The 23,608-nt window shown below is 38.4% G+C and overlaps 1 protein-coding gene across 12 annotated transcripts in view; it reads left to right on the forward strand.

Moving 5' to 3' along the window:
• SULF1 (sulfatase 1) overlaps nt 1–23,608 on the forward strand; it is a 184,598-nt gene that overhangs the window by 68,936 nt on the left and 92,054 nt on the right. For 5 of the 12 annotated variants that reach the window (XM_064388748.1, XM_064388703.1, XM_064388681.1 and 2 more), the window contains one exon: nt 17,704–17,799. The exons of 1 other annotated variant lie outside the window; for it this stretch is intronic. The gene's annotated coding sequence lies outside the window, so the exon portion shown is untranslated. Of the gene's footprint in view, nt 1–9,320; nt 9,365–17,703; nt 17,800–23,608 lie in introns of all 12 variants that reach the window. 6 more of the 12 variants (XM_064388755.1, XM_064388711.1, XM_064388690.1 and 3 more) reach the window with 3 other exon arrangements.

The following is a 23,608-nucleotide window of genomic DNA, read 5'->3' on the forward strand; positions in this document are numbered from 1 at the left end:
GAAGACCTCCAGGCACTGCAGTTAGGGAAGCAAGATTTCCTTTTGTAAATCTTCAAAGGCACTGCCTCTTTCCATGTGTAGGGATGAAGCTAGCTTGCTTTGCAAAAATTGCTAAGGAGCTTAACGTGGAAGAACTTGATATCGTCTTGAGTTTCTTGATCAGCCCATAGATGAGCAGTGCCATGGATAAACACTGTATTTGAACAGCTGTGGTGTAATTCCTACACAGCTCTTTAAGGTGTCTCCTATACACATTTGTCTTTCCACAGACAAATGCATGAAGCAGGTCTTTCATTTGAATCCTGGAGATATGATTTAATGGAAGAGACTAGGATACTTAGATTAAATTTAGTTTTGGTACTGACTGTACAAATGGAAGACTGTACTCCTCTAAAGTGTCACCTGTTTTATTGCTGGGTTATGCTGACAAAAAATGTAAATGTAAATTATATAGGTTACTGAAAAATGTTTTAAAAATCACTCAGTGTTGTTACTTAAAGAATGTTTCAAAGGCCTGTGGGGTAGATAAAGCATAGGGGAATCGGACATGTTGGTGGGGGTGCCCACAAGCACTAAAATCACAATGAGGAATAATGGATGATCTTAGAGGAATATGATGTGGGACAAAGAATGGAAGAAAGAGAGAAAAGTAATAGATTCAAGGCCCATGTTTCTGAGTCTACCTATGCTAAATCTTTTGAGGATTATTTCCCAGTGACTTGACTGCCTAGGGGCATGCCAGTCACAAGTAAGAGAACAGTAGTGCAATAATAAACTGAACATCCTGTAAATAACCATCACAGACTGCCTTTTAACTATCACTTTTTTTTCCCCAAGGACTGCAAAAATGCTAAGAATCATAGATTTAGAATAATATTTGGGTTTTGGTACCTTTGTGACAATAAAGAATTCTGCATTAATCCAACCTTTGTAGAAATATTGAGCAGAGGTTCCTTTGATGTCATTCCCCACTATTTTATTTTAGCTATAACATCTGAAATCATGAATGTGTGTTTAGTAAAATACATGTGAATTTACCTTGTTGTTATCTCTTATACATCTAGGGCCAATTTATGAACTGAGACTGTAACACTATCTGCTTGGCCACCAGGAGATGATAGGATTTAGGGAGACAACTGCCACAGTTAGACCAATAAAAATGTTCTGAAGTGAACACATGTAACTGTCAGGATTTCTGGTAGTTTCTTTTATCTTTATATCAGTATTTTTTATACCACTGTAAACTTTTGTCCATTGCCAATATGTAGGCTTAGGCAGGAAAGCTTCCTGAGCTCTACTGCTCTGCAACTCAACTCCTAAGCGAAAAAGTCCACTGAATTTGGGTTATGTTTTCCTTCTGTTTGGTATGGAACATTCCTCTCAAGCAGGGATTCTCTGAAGTGAGGAAGGGAAAAATGGTACTTTGAGGTATGCATGGTCAGGGATCACCAGAGTCCTCAAAAGAATAGCAATTCAACGTAGGAAGATGTGCAGCTACTGAGAGGTATTGAGAGAAGTACATCATTTTTTCAGATTTTCTCCATCATTTGCAGTTCATGTCCCAATTTGTCGTTCAATAAATTGCTCTGCAAACATCTCCTCTCCACAAATTTTGCACAGTTTTGCACATCATCATCTTGTGAAGGGTTTGAGATGCAATATAACAAGAAATAGGCCTGTGTTACAGCTATTTGTTTTGGTCTTGGGTACCCTGGATATCTATAGCACAAAGAGGACATCTATCAAATCCTATGAAACCTTTAGAGAGGATAATAGTTGCCAACATGCAAAATAGTCTGCAAAATCCAGATAAAACAAGGACATGGCTAAGTATAGTTGATGTATGTGCTGTCTTGGACAAGAGACATTGTGCAACTGTATCTTGATATTGTGTGTTCTGAGGACTGTGTCTATCTTGTATGTAAGGATGGAGAATTTACTGCACTTTCTGGTAGCTGCAGAGCATGTGCAGTGTGAGAATATCGTGTGTACTTTGTGTATTCCTCCTTTTACATGCAGTGTAAGAATCCTTAGTTGTTGTTAAGAAATTCAGAGGGTTATTGGAGAGAATCACTTGCTGAGGAGCTTGAATCTGTGCTGAGGGAGTTCTGCAATGATATTCATATGCCTGTGACACTGCTGTTGGGTGCTGGTTTGAGGCTGCTTTGAATAAAGCTGTTTCCAACTTACTGTGTACAGTTTAATGAGGTCATCAATATGGGCATCAGCAGCTCGAGTTCAGATGAGTGGTGCTGCTGCTGTGACCTGTCTGCTCCACTCCTCTGATGGAGATTACTCATGCACATACCTTGGAAGCCCCAGGGCAACATACAGTGCAGAGGAAATTTTCATTTCCCACAAGAATATTTGCCCTTCAGTCACAGACCATTCAGATAACAACAGTAATTCAACCATTCTGCATTTGTGGCAGTATCACGGCTCAGTATTGAAGCCTGAACTGTGACACTAGTGCTACCACGACAGTGGAAGAGGGACACAGACATGTGGAGTACCAGAGTGTTGAATGTGGTAGCTATTTGAACTATTCACTGGTTTGTTTTATTCTCCAGCCACCAGTGATTGCCAGAGTTGCTGTTTCCCTGCCTATAGTAGAAGAATATGCTGGGCTTTTCAGTTCAGAATTGATCACAGTAATGCATGTATTTATGAGTCTGGGTTTTTGAAGTCATACCCAACTGTCAAATCTCTAAAAAACGTGTTGCAATTATTTTGGATGAGAGCCTAACACAGGGAGGTAGAGCAGGTTTCCTAGAATGCCTCACCCGTCTCTTCCAGACACCTTGCTGAGTCACATCTGGTATGAAACGAAGAGTCCATATCTCAGTCCTTATCTTCAAAGCTCTGTGTGGGCCACACTCATTGTTTGAAGAAGCTTTTTGCCCCACTTCATCATGAATTGCCAACATATACAGTTAATAGGAACAGTGATAGTGAACAATGACGGATGAAAATTGAGGTGGGCAAGAAAGTGCTATGCTGACACTATAGGGAGAGACATCACATATTAATTAGACTGAGAGACTAGGGCACTTCTAAAATAGATGGAGTAGGAGTCTGTGTCGTGACTGATAGATATCCCACAGGAAGGCAGACCAGATTTGGTGAGTGCAGAATGGAAAGAAAATATATTCTTTTTCTCTCTCAGTAGCATTTCTGTGTGCTTGTTGCACATATCTGTTGATCCATTCATGTATAGTCTGCTCAAAGGTATACTTATCTGTTCTTCCAGGAGAAATCCTAAGTGTGGCATTTACCATGTATTATATTCTATTGCCCAGTAGCCATAGTTGCTGTTATGGACATGACGAGGTGAGAGTGTCAAAGCAGAGCTATTTTGTTTTCTAAGCACTTTGGAAATTACATACCTGTAGACATTAATTTCCATCTCTTTTGTACTGCTTAAAGAAAACTCTTTCTTCTTTAGAAGCTTCATGTAAAAAAAAATCCACTTTGGTAAAGCCACATATGCCATGGTAACTGTTCAGCTTAGAGTACATGTACATGAATGCACATGGGGTGGATGATTACCTTGCATACCACCACTTATTTAATTTGCTAAGGCTAAAGGTATTATTTCTCTTTTCTCTTTCTTATGCATCCTTCATACTTTTCCCAGTTTTGTGTACAGTACACAAACTGTTTTCCATTTACACTTTTATCTTTTGACAAAAAATGCTTTAAGATCTTGTTTTCAATGCTGTCAGGAAACTGCTTTAAATGAAAGTGTGGAGTGATGTGGAATCGTTTTAATGAAGACCCAAAGAATGTGAACTTCATCTTTTTCATAGGAAGTTTTGTTCTGTTCCATCCTGTGCCCTGCTTACATTGGCCTTTTTTGACCTTTTCCTTGATGAAGGTTAAGTGGGAATATCTTGGCGGCAGCCTTTCCAGCTTAACCAGAATGATTTTCCACAGTTCATGTTTACTTTCCCTGCTATGGCCACTCATCTTTCCTGAATCAAAATTGTTACACTGGATTTTCAGAGGGAAATTAATAGCTTGTGGCATTGACGATGAAGTGTCAAGCCTTCTTCTTTCATGTCTCCAGCTCTTTTTTGCTAGTGATGATTTTGTCAGTTCTCTTGCTAGAGATTAACAAATCTTGGGAAAAAATCTGTTTGGTTAATGGTTCCCTTCCAAGCATCTTCTTTATTGTTATTAAGAACAAATGAACAGAGTTGCTGCATTTGCAATTTATTGAGTGCATTGCTTCTGCAAAAATCTAGAAATATTGTTATGTTTTCCATTTCTGTCTGGGCATCTTTTGTGCCTACTGCCACACACAGAGTGAGACTGAATGCTTTTGGCTAGATAGGGGGTCTCAGTCCTTGGTGTGCTCACTCCAAAAGACTTTTTCAATCATCCTGTAAAAAAGTTTCAGAGACAGGAGAAACCATGTCCTCAGGACATCGCTGCTTTTACTGGAAAGGCAGTCATGTTCTTCAGGTACCACACTCTTGAGAGGAGAAGAGCTTGGTCTGAAGCTCTCTCCTGCCCTCAGTCTCAGTAGTAACCATTGCAGAATTTTGAAGTTTGGGATGTCTTCGTCTGTTATGCCACATCAAATTGTGTTACATGTAGCTTTGTTATGAGACACACAATAATGTGCAGTGATAGTGTGAGACCTGACTCTGTAGTGCAGGGAAAGAAATAGCCAATCTCCACACTAAAATTTCATATTGGTTTAGTTCTCAATTTACTTTTTGCCCTCACAAAGCACAGTTGTTGATTAGCACTGTGTTCATCCATAAATATTCTGAATGGGGATGGTCAAGTCAATTCTTTATCCCTCTCTCAAGAACAAGGAAAGTCAACCTTTCCTGTGAAGACACTCTCAACCAAGCCCTTTGCAAATATATTAAACATTTCTTATACTAACAGAATGAACAGTGGAAGATTCAGGTTGGAAAGGACTTGGGAAGTCCCAGGTGGTGCTAAAACTAGGCTATGAGATTGGATCCTGTTGCTCACGACTTTATCCAGTTGCATCTTGAAAATCCCCAGAAGATATTAAGTGCACAGTGTCTTGGGCAACTTGTTCTGCTATTTGACTTTGTTTCAGGGAAGAAGCTTGCTTTGATTTATATCCAGTCTGACCTTCTTTTGTTTCAGCTTATGCCCCTTATCTCTTGTATTCCTGCCATGCACTGCTGACTCCTGACAGAGCCTGGCTCTCTCTCTTTATAACCTAATTACAGGCACTGGGCAGCTGCTCTGAATCCCCCCCATGTCCAGCTAATCTCCAGGAGGAACAACACCATGTTCTCACTGCAGGGCAAATGCTGCATCCCTAAAACATCTTGATAGCCCTCCACTGGTCTTGATCCAGTTCATCACAGCTGGATTTGTACTGTAGGCCCAACAATTGAGCATAATGTGCCATTTAATGAGCTCTGAGCAAAGGGACTTCATTAATGTCCTTGCTGAATTCTGTTAGGAATTCAGGAGATGGCCCATTGTTCCAGCCCACCTAGGTTGTTCTGTCAGTCCTCTCTTGAGGAGATCCATTGCTACCTCCAACTCAGTGTTGTTCTCTAACTTAATAACTGTTGCTTATGTTGCTTTAAACACGTGCCCTCAACTTGTTGTTTTCATTATCTTACTTGAAATTAAATTTTATACTCAATTTTCATCCTGACTTCTCAGTTCCTTTGAGTAAACTGTATATTTATAAAAAACAGTGTACTAAAGCAATTCTTTCCAGCTTATAGTTTGCTTATGATGCATGCAGTTGTTCTTAGCTCACCTTTAAATAGATCTTCCAGTCACAGTGAACAGCAGGAGAAATATTTCTCAAAAATACATTCACATGAGAAGATGCTCTTCCTGGTTTTGACCAGGTCTGTCACATAAGTTCTTCTTCAAAGAGTATCTCAAATTCAGTGGTTTGCTGTGCAGTCCAACTGAACAGTGTTGAGGACTACTACTCAAAATATATAAACTAAAACTATGCAAGATTTTTACCTTGAGTTTAGCTTTTATTTTCAGTATGGATTTTCTATTGCCTTCTACAGAAGCTTGGGAAGACTTTTAATTAATTTTTTGAGTCCTGAAATAGATAAATTTCAAACAAGAGCATCCCAGTCTGGAACCCTTATTATTATTGACATTAGTGGTATTATTTCCCTGAATATCTTGCTGCTTCACAATAATGCTGCCTTTCCTCATCTTCAAGTGGCTGGAAGTTCTTCCCATCATTTATTGTTGATTCTCTATAGTGGTGCTTCTTATATGTCTCGATAACTTTAGAACTGACAATTATAACAATCTAATTTTAGTCCAATAGGCACATATCCTATTGATGCAGGTATTGTCCTTATGAAGTTATTTTAAAATTCTATTTGTAGCCAGATGAAGAGCTAACCAATAGAGCTGAAATTTATCAACTTTAAACATACAAAGTCCAAAACCACCCTAGTTTAGAGAATATTTGGTGTTAATTTTAGCCTGATGTCCACCTGAGTTTGCTCATACCCACCCCCTTAAAAAGCTTCCTGCTCTCTGAGCTTAGCCACTTTGTGAATAGCACTGAACATTCAATTCATTCAGTGCCAGGCATTTAATTGGGAGCACTACTAACCTCTGGTAGTATTCTAGGAAACACAATTTCAATTTCTCCTGTTATAAGAAAAAATATCTGAACAACTTTCTTATCAAGAACTTTGGCATGTGAGACAAGATCAACTGTTGACTCATCAATTATGCAAGTGATGTGACCACCTGCACATCCAGTTCCTGAATATCTGCTGTGGAATGCATGTTTTCTGAAGCTCAGTCCACATCTGAGCCATCTTTGTCAGAGTTTCTCAGTGCGAGGAAAGTGAAAGGAAATTCCATGGTTCTGAATAGGGTTGTGGTAAGGGAGAATACTTATGAGACTTGTTTATAAAGTTTAGCCCTAAAAAGACTCAAAATAACCTAAACTTTAGCAAAATTTACTTCTTAAAACCTGGCTACTGACCTGCTCTTTTTGACCTTTTTGCTGAATTGAGTTGCTAGCAAGTATGGTCTTATTCAGTTTTTATCCATGCTTTTCAGTTATCCATCCCTTTGTAATTGGTCATAGGTAACCATAGTGTAATAGCAGTCATCACCACGAATCTGTAAATGTCTCTGAAACTCACAGCTTGTCTAGAGTGGTATTTATTGACTTTTTGCACCAGTGCAAACTCGCTTGTACAGATGTATTGAAACTGGCTCAGCATTCCTCAAGTAAATGTGACAGTGAAGCCCTGCAGGCATGTGGTAAAGGTATTCCTGTAGAAGAGACACGTGACCACTCTCATCTGAAGGATGTTTCTAATTTCTTTAGCAGTGTTTTTTGTACCACAAGATCTTTGACCATGCAAGGGTTGAGCTCCTCCTGTAACTTCCTGAGGAGAATAAGTTGTCTATTCCTCAGGAGGATAATTCAGACATATAAGTTTGGACAGGGCAAAAGTCTCCTCCTTCTCATCAGCTTGTTAGGTCTACTCTTTGCTCAGCAAGATGATGAGTCTGAAATACTGTCTTAGACTCCTCACCTGTAGCTTGGAGCCTCAACACAGATCTTTATTCTGCACTGATCCTTGATCTCTGATGCCTCAGGGAGATCTTAGAATCTGTCCTCCCAACTCTTGCTCCTGTAATCTCCCAGAAATTAGAAGTCCTGTTGCAAACAAAGATGAATGTGCTTCATGGAACCTCCTCAGCTACTCTGCATCTTGATGCATATTGCTGTATTTATATGCCAAGCTATGAACAAGAAGCACTGGGGATCTCTCCCATCAGGATAGACCTCCTATTCTGCTGGCTCTGTTAGACGGTTAGTAAATTTGTCCAGAGATAGGAATATAGAAAATGGGAGAGTTGGAAGAACTAATTTATTCATTTAATAGCATATAAATTTCCAAATTATATATCAGGGCCTTGAGTTTCACTGGTGAATTGATATTGTGTTATCCTGTATACCATGATATTAAGGGGGGAAAATGCTGATACAAATTTTCTGGCTGTAGACTTCAGGAAAAGATAACAATATACAATAGAAAAGCTGGATGAAAGAAAGTAGACATGATTTTATAAGATCTAAAATAGCTTTTATAGCTAATAGCTATAGCTTCATATTGCTGGAGAAACTCAAAAGATACATAGATGCTAAAAAAAACTCTAGTCCTTGGAAGAAGAGACAATGTGGCTGAAGCTTGACTCTAATCTAATTTAGATTTTGTGAGTAGGATGTGGAAAAAATGGTCTTAGTAAGAACTAGTTTCACCATCATGTTTTAATAAGGAAAGTGAATGCTTTTTCTGTGTGCACGCGCGTGGGAGGCACAACAACAGAAGTAAATCCTTGTATCTCAAGTGTTAGAATATTTAATGAATATTTAAAGCAGCTTTCACTCTTTTGGACATACTTTGCTTCAGGAAGTTCCCATTTTTAAATTCATTATAAGGACATAAAAATAAACAAATTGCACAGACATGAGAGAGGCAGTGCAAGCTATACTTCCTAGTATATGAGTATGCATGAGTTTTTGCCTTTGTCTTCAATCCAGCTCTGTCAATATAGCAACATAAAATTTCAACAAAAGAGTATTTTTTTCGCTGAAGAGCAAAATTTGCTAGCACTCTTTATTATGTAATGTATTGAGAATGCAAAATGCCTGGTTACACTGCTAAGTCACCTTTTTGACTTATAAAAATATATTCCCACTGATTACTCAAGCAGTGTTGCTTAAGGCTAATGGCATAATAGATACAGATTCATCCCATAATTCTTTTAATCTCGGTAAATATATTGCAAATGTTTAGTGTCTATTGTGGCAACATAAAGCAGAAGTCATAATTACCCTAAACAAAACAAATCATAGGAGAGTTTTAAAGTGTGTTTCCAATTTCAGAAAAAAAAAACAACCCTCATAGATTTTTTGGTTTTTTTCTTTTTTCACATCTTGAATCAGACATCAGCAAATGTGTTTGTATGTGTGCATTTTCCCCAAAGCACTGGGAAGAATGTCGTGTGAGAATTATCTTTTCCATTCACAGTCATGCTGCTATTTGGTCACATTTCAATCCACTAAAAGAAAAAAAGAAGGTGGGGGGAATTGAAAGCCCAACAGAACCGCTTAAATTATTTCAAACTTCAATAGTGCTGCAACCCTTAACAGAAGGCACAGCTCAGTTGTGTCCATGGAACAGTTCCACATTTCTTAAAAAAAAAAAAAAAAAGCTAATAAAAATTTTAAAAAGCACAGACATTAACGAGCTAACACAAAAGATTTATTACTTACATTTATTTTCTTTTCTGTCTTTTTCTAGTAAACTTCTGTATTCTCCAAATAAGAGAGGCAAATTTCCTGCAAGTAAGCTTCTTTCCCTCCTTCCTCACCTTCATGTTTCACTTTCCTCAATTTCTCCTTAAATTATTTAATTAAGGTCATCTTGCTTTTTGTTTCATTGATTGTAGTGACATTGTTCTTTATGTTCAGAAGGCAATAAGGAGTGGTCAAGTTTCAAGTCACACTAACTTTGTTCTTTTAAGTACTGAAATATCGGAAAATCTGTTTTATAAGACCCCTGAGTTATTTTTCTGTCTGAAACAAACTTGTCAGTAGGTTGTGTTTCTTGCTAAACAAAAAGCTGTATTTTGCCGCTGAAAAATCTGCCAGAACAGTAAGGCAGAGGAATATGTTCATATTTTATCAGCCAAGAAAGTACACATATAATTGAGGGCTCATTAACCCTCATCAAGTCACATCTAAAAAATTTCCTGTTTCACCTCCCCCTTCATGTATTTTGAGTATCAGTTAATATTTTAAAACTATTTTGTCTTGCCTTTTGCCAGGTCTCCCAAATACCAAACTAAGATGGACATGCCTTTAAATGCAAATTAATAGTTTTCTCCCCTCACAACTGAATACTAGAAACATGGGAATGCTTTACACCCTGAAAAATTATAATGGTTGTATAGAAGTCTATGTCAAGGAGATTCTGTTGCCTTTCTGGTGTTTCTAAGATGGCACATATTTTTTTGCCCCTTTCCTTACTGATTGATGCTATTGGAATGATGAAAACAGGAATATCCCCAAAGTTTTCAGTTCTATTCAGTATTAGTACACTTGCCAAATAATACCAGTCACAGACGCATAGAATCATAGAATGGTTTTGGTTAGAAGGGACCTCATAGATTGTCTAGTTCCAAACTCTATGCCATGGTCAGGGGCACCTTCCACAAGACCAGATTGCCCAAGGCCCTTCCAACCAGGCATTAAACACTTCCAGGGATGGAGCATCCACAGCTTCTCTGGACAACCTCTGCCAGGGCTTCACCACCCTCACACTATAGAATTTCTTTCTAATATCTTATCTAAACCTACCCTCCTTCAGTTTGAAGCCATTACTCCTTGTCCTGCCCCTACATGCCTTTGTAAAATATTCCTTGCCAGCTTTTTCTAAGCCCCTTTTTGGTACTGAACGGCTTCTCTAAGGTCCTCTCAGTACCTTCTCTTCTGCAGGCTGAACAGCTCCAGCTCTCCAAGTCTGTCTTCAGAGGAGGAGGTGCTCCAGACCTCTAAACTTGGTGGCCCTTCTCTGGGTGTGTTCCAACAGTTCAACATCCTTCTTGTGTTGGGGGTCCCAGAGCTTGATGGAACACTCCAGGTGGGGTCTCATGAGAGAGGAGTAGAGCGGAAGTAAAGGGGAAGAATCACCCCCCTGACCTGCTGGACACAATTCTTTTGTTGCAGCCCAGGACACATTTGGCTTTCTGGGCTTCATTGCTGGATCATGTTGAGCTTCTTGGCAGCCAACACCCCCAATTCCTTCCACCCAGGGCTGCACTCCGTTTGTTCTCTCTCTGCCCAGCTGTGCTTGTGCCCAGGATTGCCTCAATCGAGATGCAGCCCTCTGTACCTGGCCTTATTGATGTCCATGAGTTTTGCATGGACCCACCTCCCAAGCCTGTCACAGTCCCACTGGGTGGCATCCCCACCTCCAGGGTGTCAACTGCACCACACAGATCAGTGTGTTAGGCAAACTTGCGGAGGGTGCAGTCGATCCCACTGTCCCTGTCACCAAAAAAGATGCTGAACTGTGCCAGTGTCAATACAGACCCCTGAGGGGCAACATTTTCACTGCTCTTCCCTTGGACATTGAGCCACTGACCCCAGTCCTTTGAGTGTCACCACCCAGCCAATTCTTTATCCAACAAGTTTTCAATCTATCAAATCCATACATTTCCATCTTGCAGAAAGGAGTCACTGTCAAATGTTTTGCACAAATTCAGGTAGATGACGTCGGTTGCTCCTCCAATGCCATAATCCCTCTGGTTATATCAAGGAAGAAAAATCACAAGTTCTATATAAAGTAATAAAGTTATATTGAACTTTATATTTTTATATTATTTTAGAGTGTTTATTATGTTTCTATTGACTACTATGTTGGCTTTATTGTATTTTTACTTTAATACTCTTAATGTTCAAACTTTTGGTTTTGTTTTCTACATTTATGTTATAAATCAGAATTTTCCCCTTTGTTCTTTTTAAGTTAAGAATTGTGACTAGTTTTGTCACCATCTAGCTAGCAAAGCACTGGGAATCAGACTTGAATCCTGTAGCCAGCATTTTTTCACAGTGTAGCAAAATAGATTCCTGCATCAGGCTACCATTTTTTTTTTCAAACATTCAACTGCTACTGTAATTTTTAGTCGTATCCACTAAAATAATGAAAAATTAAATTATTGAAGTTGAATGTTCCAGGAGAAAAATATTTATGTAGCTTATTTTTATTTAATTTAAGTGGGTTGCTCATGTCTGCTAAAAGCAGTATTAACTCTTCAAAATAGGTGACAGCAAGTATTTTTCTTCTGTACCTTCTCACCTAAAAATGGGCATCAGGGGTCATTTAATAACTGATGCTGAATTGCTCCTTGTATATCCAGTATATTGGTAGCAAGTCATCTTCAGCTGTAAGTGATCAAAAATGCTTACAAATTAGTCTATGAGATAATCCTACTGAGTTATGAATATCTAAAAGCATATGAGATCAGTTATAATTGTGCTGTTTTGAATACAGAAATAAATGTTGTATTGATCTTCATAGGCTGATCTTTTTTTTTTTTTTAAACAGCAGATGTTTCCATTGTGATGGCAATACTGCTGAAGTCAGTAAGGTTCATAAGTTGCTGACGTTTGGTGCCTTTTAACTGCTCTATCTTCTCAATCTATTATGAGCAAGGCTAGATGGTCTGATATTAGGGCCAGGCAGTGTGAGAACTCTGTACACTGAAGATCCCTTATATGTCAATAATGGAGTGCAGTTCTGAGAAATATTAAATTATATCCTTGTCCAGAAATACCTCCTACTGCCTACTGAAGTCAATGAGAAAGACAAAGCCAGAAGAAAATTCAATGCCTGCATAAATTGTGGTTCCTCAGGCTGCTTTGCAATCATTCTTGATAGTCCAGCAAAAAATAGTATTGGGAAACTGGATTTGGATTCTGCTGTCCATTTATTGGCAGTTGCAAAGTCCACCACCAAAAATATTTTCCAGGTTATTCTGTTTTCAGTGAGTTATGTCTGCAATCACATTGCTCTTCTAACTTATATATAGAATATTTATACATATGGAAATGCACATAGAAATCTCAGAGTTGTCCACTGAAATAAAGCTACTTCTGAGTGAAATGGGAAACTGCTGCATGAGATCATTCTTTGTACTTCATAGGTCTGAGGAAGAAATGAACACGTCTCGGGCTGAGTCTGTAGGAAGATGTAGGTCTAGTGTTTTCCTGTTTTCTGAAAGACTGCCCCTCTGGCATGAAACTGAGTGCATAAATTTAGGTCTGTCTGAGATTAAGTGAATCACACACAGCACTCCCTGCAGTCCCTCAGGTCTTCCTTGGAGGCTTTGTGACAGTGTTTCTTTTGTGAAATTAAGTAAGATGATTGCAGCCCCAGGAGATGGTTACAACCATGCATTACCACTTTTGGAATGATTTGGAAAACTTTTAATCACCAGTATGTCCCAGGTATGGAAAAATCCTGCACACAGTAACCTCTCCTATGTTTTATGGATTATCTATGTTATACAGGGAGGATTTCTCTCAGGGCCACACATGCATTTACATTCCCCCAAATTCCCAAACAATATGCCATCTGGCAGTATCTAAACTCCTGCTGTTCAAAGGCAGAAACAATAAATAATAATTTTATGTATTACAGTGTGCTGTAAGCCTTTTCTCATCATGGGATGCTGTTAAGTTTCCATCTGCACTGCAGTTTGGAAATGTGTTGTGACAAGGTTCCTCACTGTATTAAGAATTTGTATTAAGAATTTGTATTAAGAATTTTGGTAGTAAATGATGCACTGAAACCTGGGAATAAAAGTAAGAAAAGAAAACTTAAAATTCCAACGCAACTTCTTTAAACATGGCAGTATTTAAAGCGGAAAATTAATCCTTTTTCCATAGAATAAAATTATGGTATAACCTTCTCTCAAAAGTTAAGTCATAATGAACTCTTTTGTACACCTACAGGAAAGCATTGTATTTTCATATGCTCATGAATGTGGAAAACAGGGATCTGGAAACTTTGACAATGGTAGTTAGCATCTCCATATGTATTTTTCTGCTCTGTATGGACTTGTTAGTACCTACTTAGGTAAATGGAAAGATTCCTGTTGATTCCAGTGCTATTTGACTCTTCTATATGTCATTTAAAGGCTTATTTCATCATTAATCTGTTTCATCATCTAATATTACTCTTTTGTATGGATAGATAAAAAGATTCCTAAAGTCAGTGTTTCACCCCAGATGGTGCAATTAGATGATTCTTGATTTTGTCTTATCATATCCTTGAAATTAACATCTTCAGTGCATAGTGAGCAAAAAAGTATGTATATTTTTAAAATCATCTATCTCTCTCAGTAATAGAGGGAGATATTTTTACAAAAGAATAAAAGAGTTTTTCTGTCCACATGCAGTCAGCTTACTGACTGTGAACACGAATGATATAAAGATGTTTTTCTAAGCATCTTCCCTCTGTTTAATTTGCTGTTCTAACCATTGTTTTCTTCATTAGCTTAGTTGCATCTTAATATTTTGTTTTATTTTCTTTGCTATTACATTCTTGGCCATTAGAAAGCCCTTTCCTTCCAAAAAATTCTTTGCCCAATTTGTTTCCCATAACAACAGCAATAATAGGGAAAAAAATACTCCTTTTAATAGCAATTTAAATGCCAAAATTCATCCTTTGGTACTTCTACACAGTCACCCTTTCTGTGGGATTTGCACTCACATTGCTAAGGCTAAACATCACAGCCCACCTCTCCATGTGGCTACAACAAGCAACAGTTACAAAACAGAGTAAGACCTCATTAATGTTTTAAAAGTGAAGGAATAATATGCTTAATCACCTTGAAATATTTGCATACCTATCTTCATTCACATCCTCTTGTACTGTAGCTGATGGCTGATATTTCCTCACATCATGAGGCTTGGTCTAGCTAACACAGTAAGTGGTAAAAACATGTATTTTTTGACTTCTTGTCCTTTCATTATATCACAGATTTTGCTGTGGGAAAAAAAAGTTGTTCTAACACTCCTGTTCATTCAACCAGCTCCTGTGGGAAGTGCCCTGGTGCACTCACCCATCCCTAGTGCTGGTCACCCAAGAGTTATGGCACTCGAAGGTTGGCAGAGCATTGCTGGCTCCTCTGATGTGGTCAAAGGAGAGCTTGTGTGGCCATTGGGAAAGACAAGTTGTGTTGAGGGTCATTGACTGTGAGAGTGCTTTTTTAAATTCCTAGCTTCTTGGCCCAAGCAATATACATGCCCAAGGGTGCTGAGGGTATCCAGAGAGAAGGACAAGTCTTCAGTAGTTGCCCATAACTTTATATGACATCAAAGGTGAGCAAAAAGGTTCAACAGTAACTAGTGACAATGTCAAAGAAACCCTTCAGTCTGACTATCCTACAATTACTACCCTGCTAAAAAATTGGAAACCAAACAACAAAAATAATACATTATTGAAAGCTGGAAAAACTAATCTTTCAAATAAAGAGATCCAAAGCCACATATTATGTAATACAATAATAACATTAATTTTCACTTCTGTAGTTATTTCATGCCTATGTCTTTTTTAAACACTAAGAGTGTTCAGCACAGATTATGAGCTTACATTTTCAAGGTGAAATTGCAGAAGACCTACTGGTTTTCAAAGCCACTACCATACTGAAAACCTAACAACACATTGTTTTGTATTTTGATTTATTAGGAAGCAGGCTTAACTGAACTTACTGGATGGAATCTAAATAAGTCTTGCTGGATTTCTGCTTTGCACCTGCAGAAGCAGCTTTAGAGAGCTATTGCCCTCTGAAGATACTGTATACTGCCTGTATAATCTTCTCAAGAAAACAGTTAAATAAGAAAAATAATTGTTTATAAATGGAGAAAATTGCAGAACCAATGTATTTTGCTGTAACTGGTTCCTGCTGAAATTTGAGACCATGGTCCCAGTAAAGTTTATGGGACAGCTCAAAAAAACATTCGTGCATGCAATGTTTTTCTTACTGTGCTGGGATTTACTCCTAGAAGTAAAGTGATAGGTATAATGATTTGTTTGGGTTTTTTTCCTTTCAAAATATTATTAAGTTTATTGCTTAGAAATTGCTACAATTACTATAGGTTTCTTTATTACAGAAAAAAAGGGACTGAACTGAGAATGGAAAAAATTATAGTATTTCTTTCTTGCGTAAGAAAAAGATAAGATTTAGAGGACCACAATACTGCAGGTACTTATTTATGGCATACTAATAACGATGAGGTAATTTGTTAAGTTCCCAAATACTGGCAGCTTTTGATTTAAACTTATTCAGACCTTCACAATCTTGGCTGCCTAAAAACCGATGATTTAAAATTCACAATCCTTTCCAATTAACTGAGACAATGAGTCTACTGTTTATGCCACTGTATTAACCTGTTCTGCATTAGAGAAGAAAAGGTTACATTTCATTTTGTAGCATATTAGGCTTGTATGTACTTCAGCCTCCTCCATTTTGATTTATACTATCTCCAGTTTGGGTTTATTGAAGGGAGAGTTCACTCTTTCTTTTTCTCCTCCCACTCCATTCCCTGGGAGCTATAAATGCCCTAGTTTTCCTGGGGTTGTTTTTTTTTTTTTTTTTTGGTCCCAGGTACCCAGCTGTGACTGAAATAATGCTCCCCATCTGTGTTCATTGTTCGCATTGATGGTGTCTGTGCAAGTCACCAGAGCTTTCCTAATAAGGTTCAGTTTGACCTTTCAGAAGTTCTGAAATGAAGAATCTAAGTGCACTCACCAGCCTCAAAGAGGTAGACTTCTCTGCCACTGCCCTTACAAACAGCTGTAAGAAACAATAAAGAACGACTTGGTTGGTTCAAAAACCAAGGTCAGCCCTCTGAGCTGTTCAAGAGTGCACAAGCATTGGGCAGCCAGGGGCTGGCTGCTCTTCCTAGAAGGGTGGTGCACCAGATGGAGAGAGATCCTGGAGCAGGGGAGCAGACAGACTGACAGTCAAAGAAGTCAGTTAAAAAATAAGTCAGTCAAAAAATAAGTCAAAGAAGGAGAGGAACAGAGCATGAGAAAGTCTAGAGAGATGCCCTTTTAATTGACAGGCTGATTTTTAGGCAGGAAAGCTCTGTCTGGTGGTTTCAGTGTCCATGTGTTCAAGGCGAGGGCTTCAAGCTGCACATGCTGACTTTGGAGGTGGTGACCCCTGGTTCTCCTTTCTTGTGAGAGCACTGGAACTAGTGTGACAACACAGGGAGCCAAGTGAAAGAGCTGACCCACCTGAAAAATAATCTTGTTTGGTGGTTTGCTCTAATGATTTTGGCTGGCATGGTTAGTACTTGGACAGATTAATTCTCTCACCTGGGTCCCCTCAGCCCCAGGAGCGTTTCTGCTGACACATGCAGGGAAGATTCACTGCCAGGATGCTGGGGGAAGGTGGTGTCTCTTCTGTCAGACACTTGTGCCTAGTTGAGGCTGAAACTATGGCTCACGTCAACAAAGTATTTCCTGTGTTCATGAAAAGAAATGAAGCAACACTCTTTTATTCTGTTAGGGAAGCCTTCTGACTGAAGCCTCCCATGACACCTGAAATCTTAATAGTAGCATGATTCAGAAGCAGAGAAAGTTGATATTTACCTGTTGGTTTTTACCCAAGGAAGAAGAAGAGCAAGGAATTCAGACTAATAAAGCATATACTACCTCTCTGATGCATGCCTAAAGACAAAATAGAATATTTTGTGCTAATTTATATATGATTTCAATATTATTTCATTTTAGCAAAAGACAAATGAACAATTATGAAAGCTAAGACAAGTATCTCCAAAACAGAAATTTCAATTAAAATATTAGAAATATTCTCAGACAATATCCTGACAAGCTATAGAATTTAGTGATGGACATCTAGGTATTTGAACTGTTCATTAGAATCTGGGTATATTAAGGCTCTAAGTTTCAATTATTTTAACTATAGCAACAAGCTAACTTGCAAGCAAGGTAATTATATGTGGATAAACTTGATTCTATAGAGTGATTCAGCAAAGTAAATGGAAACTAATAAGTTAAATTTTGCAAATAAATTCTAAACCCAGTATGAACAGAGATGTGTTGCTACTGTAGTAGTTATAAATATTAATGTGTTCTCCCCTTTTTGCAGGTTTTGCCCATAATAAATTCACTGAGCAAGACATGGAATTCTATCCAATGCTATGAAAATTAACCAAGGTACGTTAACTTCAGGAAATTTTCAAAGGTACAAAAATAATATGTGTATTCAGTTATTAATTTAACCAAATAAGCCATCAGCTTGTGCTACCTAGTTTAAGTATTATGTCAGGTCAATAATTAAGCTGTAGTAAATCTGGAGGTTCTATTCTGCCAAACTTTAAAGGCTCAAGACTAACCCAAGGACCCTTCACATTTTAGTAACCCAGTGAATGATTACACAGATAGCTTTTCAGTCCAAGGTTTGGTACTATTAACTTTCTATTTTTTAAGGCATCCAGGAATTCTGTGTTTTGTGGCTATTGAATAATATCCTGTGAAAAAATGTATGGTGTCTTGCATTTATGAAAAGAAATATTTAATAGGCATCAGTTATGCCAAGATTAAATGCAGTTTTCCTGCAGGGAAAGATATACATTAAGCAAAAATAATGGTTTGGAATTTTCCCTTGTTTATGTGAACATGACGATTATGAAAACTTGAACCTAATCTCACTGTATGCAGCTGGTCATGGTAAAGAAAAAGCATTTTGCAAGCTGTCTTCTGTGACTCTGCCAAAGCAATTCCAAAGTATCTGTGGTAGTTCTGCGCTTTCAGGGTCTGGCTGACTTTTAGGTGGAACTCATAGCAAGTTGTGTGGTGACCTCGTGATGTTGGAATTATGGCAATAGACTCAGTATCAAATCATACATCTCAGCTTAACAAACAAAAATATAAAGCCACATGACGGAACACAGAGCAGGAAGTTTGAAATGCTCTGAGATTCATTTTTCCCCCTCAGCTATATTATTTTCTGTCACCTCATTTACATAAGGTATTTCTGGTTAAACAATTTGCAAATGCATGTGATTTAATAGCAGGTATATGTGTGGCAGAGGTAAATTTGGACTTAAAATTAAGACATTGCTAGCAGTGAAAGACAGCTGGTGTGCATCAAGTTTATTTCACATGCAAGTCTTTGTATGGAATTTTCTTGGAACCAGTAACTTTCTGACATGTTAGCTCATAGTTTATTTTAATTACAAAATATCTAAATTTCCAGATCTTCAGATAATGTTTCATAATTACTAGAATTAACATAAGATTATTCAATCTGCTTTATTTTCACTCCAGATGTGTGGCTGCATAATGGTCCCATATAAAGCAGATATTATTTTCTTGCATGCAGCATATCAGAATATCCAAGCTTTCCTACATCAGTGTTCTAGTAATTAACTTAATTTCCATCTTAATTTTCTCTCCCAGCTTTATCTAAATTTTTACTACATTTATCTAGGTTTATCTATAATTTTCCTACATTACTCTTGAAGAGGTTAACCAGACTAAGGCCAAGAAAATGCCACAGATTTCCACAGAAGTGGGAGTTATGAAATAATATGATGTAAATGAGTGCTCTTGATTTTGATAGAGAGAATGGATTGGATTATTATTTGTCATACCTTTCAGTCCTACTCAATGAAATGACAAGTGATCATTTTGGTCATGTTCCCAGTCAATCAAAGGCAGGAAGCCCAAATAATCTTAAGAAGGATGTTATATTGGAATAATTCCAAGCAATTTTTACAGATCCAAAGGTTAATTTATTTTTTTTTAAAGCTTGAATATTTTTTATCTAACATGAAACTTCAGTGATTCACTCTTCATTGACTAAATTATCTGTTCTAGAGAGATTCTACATGTTTATAAACATACCTTTTCTCTACAGATTTAGGGTCATAGTGTCTCATACAATGAACCTATAACTGTGAATGTACATAAATGTAATTCATATTTGTCAGTATTAGGAATGCCTTTAGAATATTTATCACTTGCACCATGGATAAAATAGTTGGGAAGTTCCAAGAAAAATGTAAAGGCAACTTTTTGACCTGAAGCCTAAAAATCATGTCTCTTATGTATATAATCTATTAATGACACACTCAGTGCAAAGACTTTTCTGGCACATTATCCACTGACATTCCACAATCCAACTTCAGTTAAATAGAATTCTACTGAACCCTGGGGTCAGATTTTTAGAAATCTAGTTTCATTACTGTCCACATATGTATCCCAGTTCCAGTTCCAAATATACATATAGGGTTCCCAGCTTACTTTTGGGAAGTGAAAGAGCTTGAAACACCCATTTCAGTCTATCTGCAATGAGCATGATTTTGAAATGAGAATTGGAAAATCTTGCATGTTACAAGACTTAAGAGAGTGAGTCTCTTTGAAGTCAAGAGTGTGGGGCTGATCAGCAGTGTCTCCAAGAGAAACCCGGGTAGATGGTCAGATGGGTCTCACAGAATAATTCAGAAAAATCCCAACAGTCAGTAGTTTGCTAGGAGAGGCTGGGAAGCTGAGGAACAGATGCACAGAACTTTGGAGAACGTAACATTTTATTGCAGTTCAGTGCATCACCCTTCGTTTTACTGTGTGCACACTGATGGCCCATCTGAGAGTCCTGCTTGCAGGTGTACAACAGAGCTACTGTCTTTTTGTAGGGTTTCTTTTTCTGTGCTTCAAATAACAACTTCATTGTTATTATTTGCCTACACAGGATGCAGCCAAGTTGTACTGAATCTCTAATAAGCTTTTCTCTGGCCAGAATCTTGCCAAGTGTTCCCCTTGTCTAGAAGGAGGTTCTTTAGGAAAAGTCCTCTAACACATACAGAGAGGTGCATCTCTGTATTGCATGCCTATACAAGTTCAGACATGCACTCACAGAAACATTATCTGCCAACAAAACTGACAAGAAGCTAGTGACTTCTGCATAGCCCCTGTGTGATCTCTACCATCAGTGACTTTAGTTCTCTGAGTAGCATATTCCACTTTTGCAAAAAAAACTGATTCTTTTTCCTCTTATGTTGTCAGGTTTCTCAGTTCGGAAAAGTGGATTTATGTAGAAGGGGATTATTAGCTGAAAGATAAGGGGGAGTCCTCCTAAATGCATTTGTTATAGCTGAAAAAATGAGATATTAGAAAAATACGCAAATTTGTCCCTTCTTTTCCTCTCCATTTTGTGACTTTCTTGCCTACATCACATTTCTGATCTGACCTGAGCCTTTTCCATTTAGTTTTCTTTCCCATCACACTCTCACACATAAGCCTGTCCCATGTTTCTCTATGTACACTGTTGATTAAGATCTAGAAGGAGTTTTTTTCAGACTGTCAATACAGTAGAAAGTCTGTGATCTCAGAGTTTTCCTTTTAGAAGCTGTGAAAATGAAGATTCTTGGCTTCATTTTTAGTATATCTGTAACCTACCACATGTCACTTAACTTGTTTGCCTTTGTGGCTGCTCATCCCTATTAAATTAGTTCACACCAGTAGAGCTGCAAAGAGAAAGGATGAGGTTTTTCTCCTTCGTTTCCTCCTGCTACTTAGTGGGAAAGGGTTCTCAGCTGCTGATTGTGTTGCTTCATTGGTTTTCTTGCTGGCATGTTTCTCTGCACCGCATGCCTTAATGAGGAACAGGCGGTCAGCAGTTCGATGGGCAGCGTGCTCAGAGTGTGCTCGGGAAAAGAGACGCGGGCAAGAGTAAAAGGGATCCAAATAGCTTCCTTTCCAACATGCACCAAAATGAAGGCAGGAACTTTTTTTCTAAGTTTACTCCTAGGATTTCAAGATCAAGCTGTTGAATTGCTACTTTCTGGAAGTATTTATGAACCTTTTCCTACATTTAGGTGGTAGGTTTTTTTCCCTGTAAGAGCGAGTCACTTCCTTCCTGTCCAGTATCAGTCATTACTTACTGGAGAAATATAACCATGCAAGGGCACCAAAATAAAAGATGCACAGTCTGATAAAAATAATATTTCATGTAAGAAATGTTTTTAAGGTGGATTTTGTAGAAGGATTGTATGTGTCATTATTTCCTCTACCTCCTCCCAAAGATTTCCCATCAGATGAACATTTAAGAACTGTGGGGTTTTTTCAGCCATACTCTTCAACTGCCAGTAACTTGATCCAAAAGTATCTCAACATTTTTCTTGCAAAAATGCAACGTAATAAAATAATTTGGATTTTAATTATTGTAGAATCATAGTCATAGAATGGTTTGGGTTGGAAGACACCTTAAAGATCATCTAAATCCAAATTCCCGCCCTGGGCAGGGGCACTTTCCACTAGACTGGGTTGCTTAATGCCCCATCCAAGCAGGCCTTGAACTCTTCCAGAGATAGGGCATCCACAGCTTCTCTGGGTGACCTGTTCCAGTGCCTCACCATCCTCACAGAGAAGAATTTCTTCCTAATATCTAACCTAAATTGATTCTTTTTGCCTTTTAAAGCCATTCCCTTTGTCCTACATTCCTACATGGTTGTAAAATGTTTCCCTCCAGCTCTTCAGTACTGAAAGGCTGCCCTAACAAACGTTCTTCCTGGAACATTTTCTTCTCCAGGTTTAACAATCCCAGTTGTCTCAGCCTGTCTTCAGATGAGAGGTGCTCCAGCCCTCTCATCATCTTAATGTCCCTCCTGTGGATGTGCTCCAACAGTTCCATGTCCTTCTGGTGCTGAGAACCCCAAGAGCTCGATGCAGCACTCCAAGTGTGGTGTCACAAGAGTGGAGTAGAGGGATGAAATCACCTCCCTCAACATGTTGGCCACTCTCTTTTTAATGTAGCCCAGGGTACAGATGGCTTTCTGGGCTCAAAGTGCGCATTGCTGGGTTATGCTGAATTTCTTGTCAACCCAGTCTTTACCTCAGGGCTGCTCTCAATCCTTTCTCTACCCAGTCCATATTTGTGGTTGATCCACATGCAGGACCTTGCACTTGGGCTCGTTGATCTTCATGAGGTGCACATGGGAACTAGATCACATGATACAGTCTGGGAAAGGAAGAAAAGAATACTAGAAAGGAAACTCTTTTGTGACTTACACATTAAGACCAAAATGACAAAGGAAAACTGTTAAAGCAAAACCATGAAAAAAACAGGCAGAACTGCCTAATGCCACACAAGTGGTGAGATCCATATTAAAACTGTAAATGTTTTTTGAGTGAGGTATATGGGTATATGGGCAACATTTTTTCACAGAGGACTTTTTTGGACATCCAGAAAGAAATTATGTATCTGCAACTGCTTAAATCTACATGCAGTGAGAAAAGTATTTGGACATATGTTTATATATATGTGCTATTGACATAGCAATGAAGCAGCTTACTGACTCAGGGCCAAGAAACACTAATGGTAAAACTTTCCAGCATTTGTAGTTGCCTTGCAGTTTAACATAAGACATAATTTCTTATTGTTGCCTCAAGTTGTAATCATTTTCCCTACTGCCTCCTTACTTCTGGGGAAGAATTCAACCATGTTTCACACTTTATTCCTCGTGTAGAAGAAAGATTCATGGGTTTCCAGCCAGTTTTGTGGTTCCTAATATATAGGAATTTGTACAGAGGAGAGAGAGGTGTATGTATGAGACTCTGTACATGAGATATCCCCTTCTCAGCTTCTTTGGTGCTACACTTCAGTGAGAAAACTGGTGCCCTAGTTAGTTGGATAAGCTGGTATTTAGAGGAATCTAGTCCCACCTTCTTGCTCTGGGCAAGACTTTCTGTGCGACAGTGCTACACCCAATACCACAGGGAAAACATTGCTTCACCATCTCACAGGACAGATACATTTAAGATTGTGAAGTGCTTGGGTAATGCAGTAGTGGGATGCTCATCCATGCCACAGAGAAGGCTTCATGGCTCAACAGCCATGTATCACACAGGGAGCACATTTATCTCCAGGAACTGATCCTGGAAGCTGCAGGCCACAACATTTCCCACTGAAGGCTTCCTCTGACCCCTCAGTGATCAGAGATTCTATGTGATTTTGAAATCCTGTGAGACGTAAGTTAAGATGACTAAGGTAA

Source organism: Passer domesticus, chromosome 1 (assembly GCF_036417665.1).
Source record: "Passer domesticus isolate bPasDom1 chromosome 1, bPasDom1.hap1, whole genome shotgun sequence".
Classification (NCBI taxonomy): domain Eukaryota; kingdom Metazoa; phylum Chordata; class Aves; order Passeriformes; family Passeridae; genus Passer; species Passer domesticus.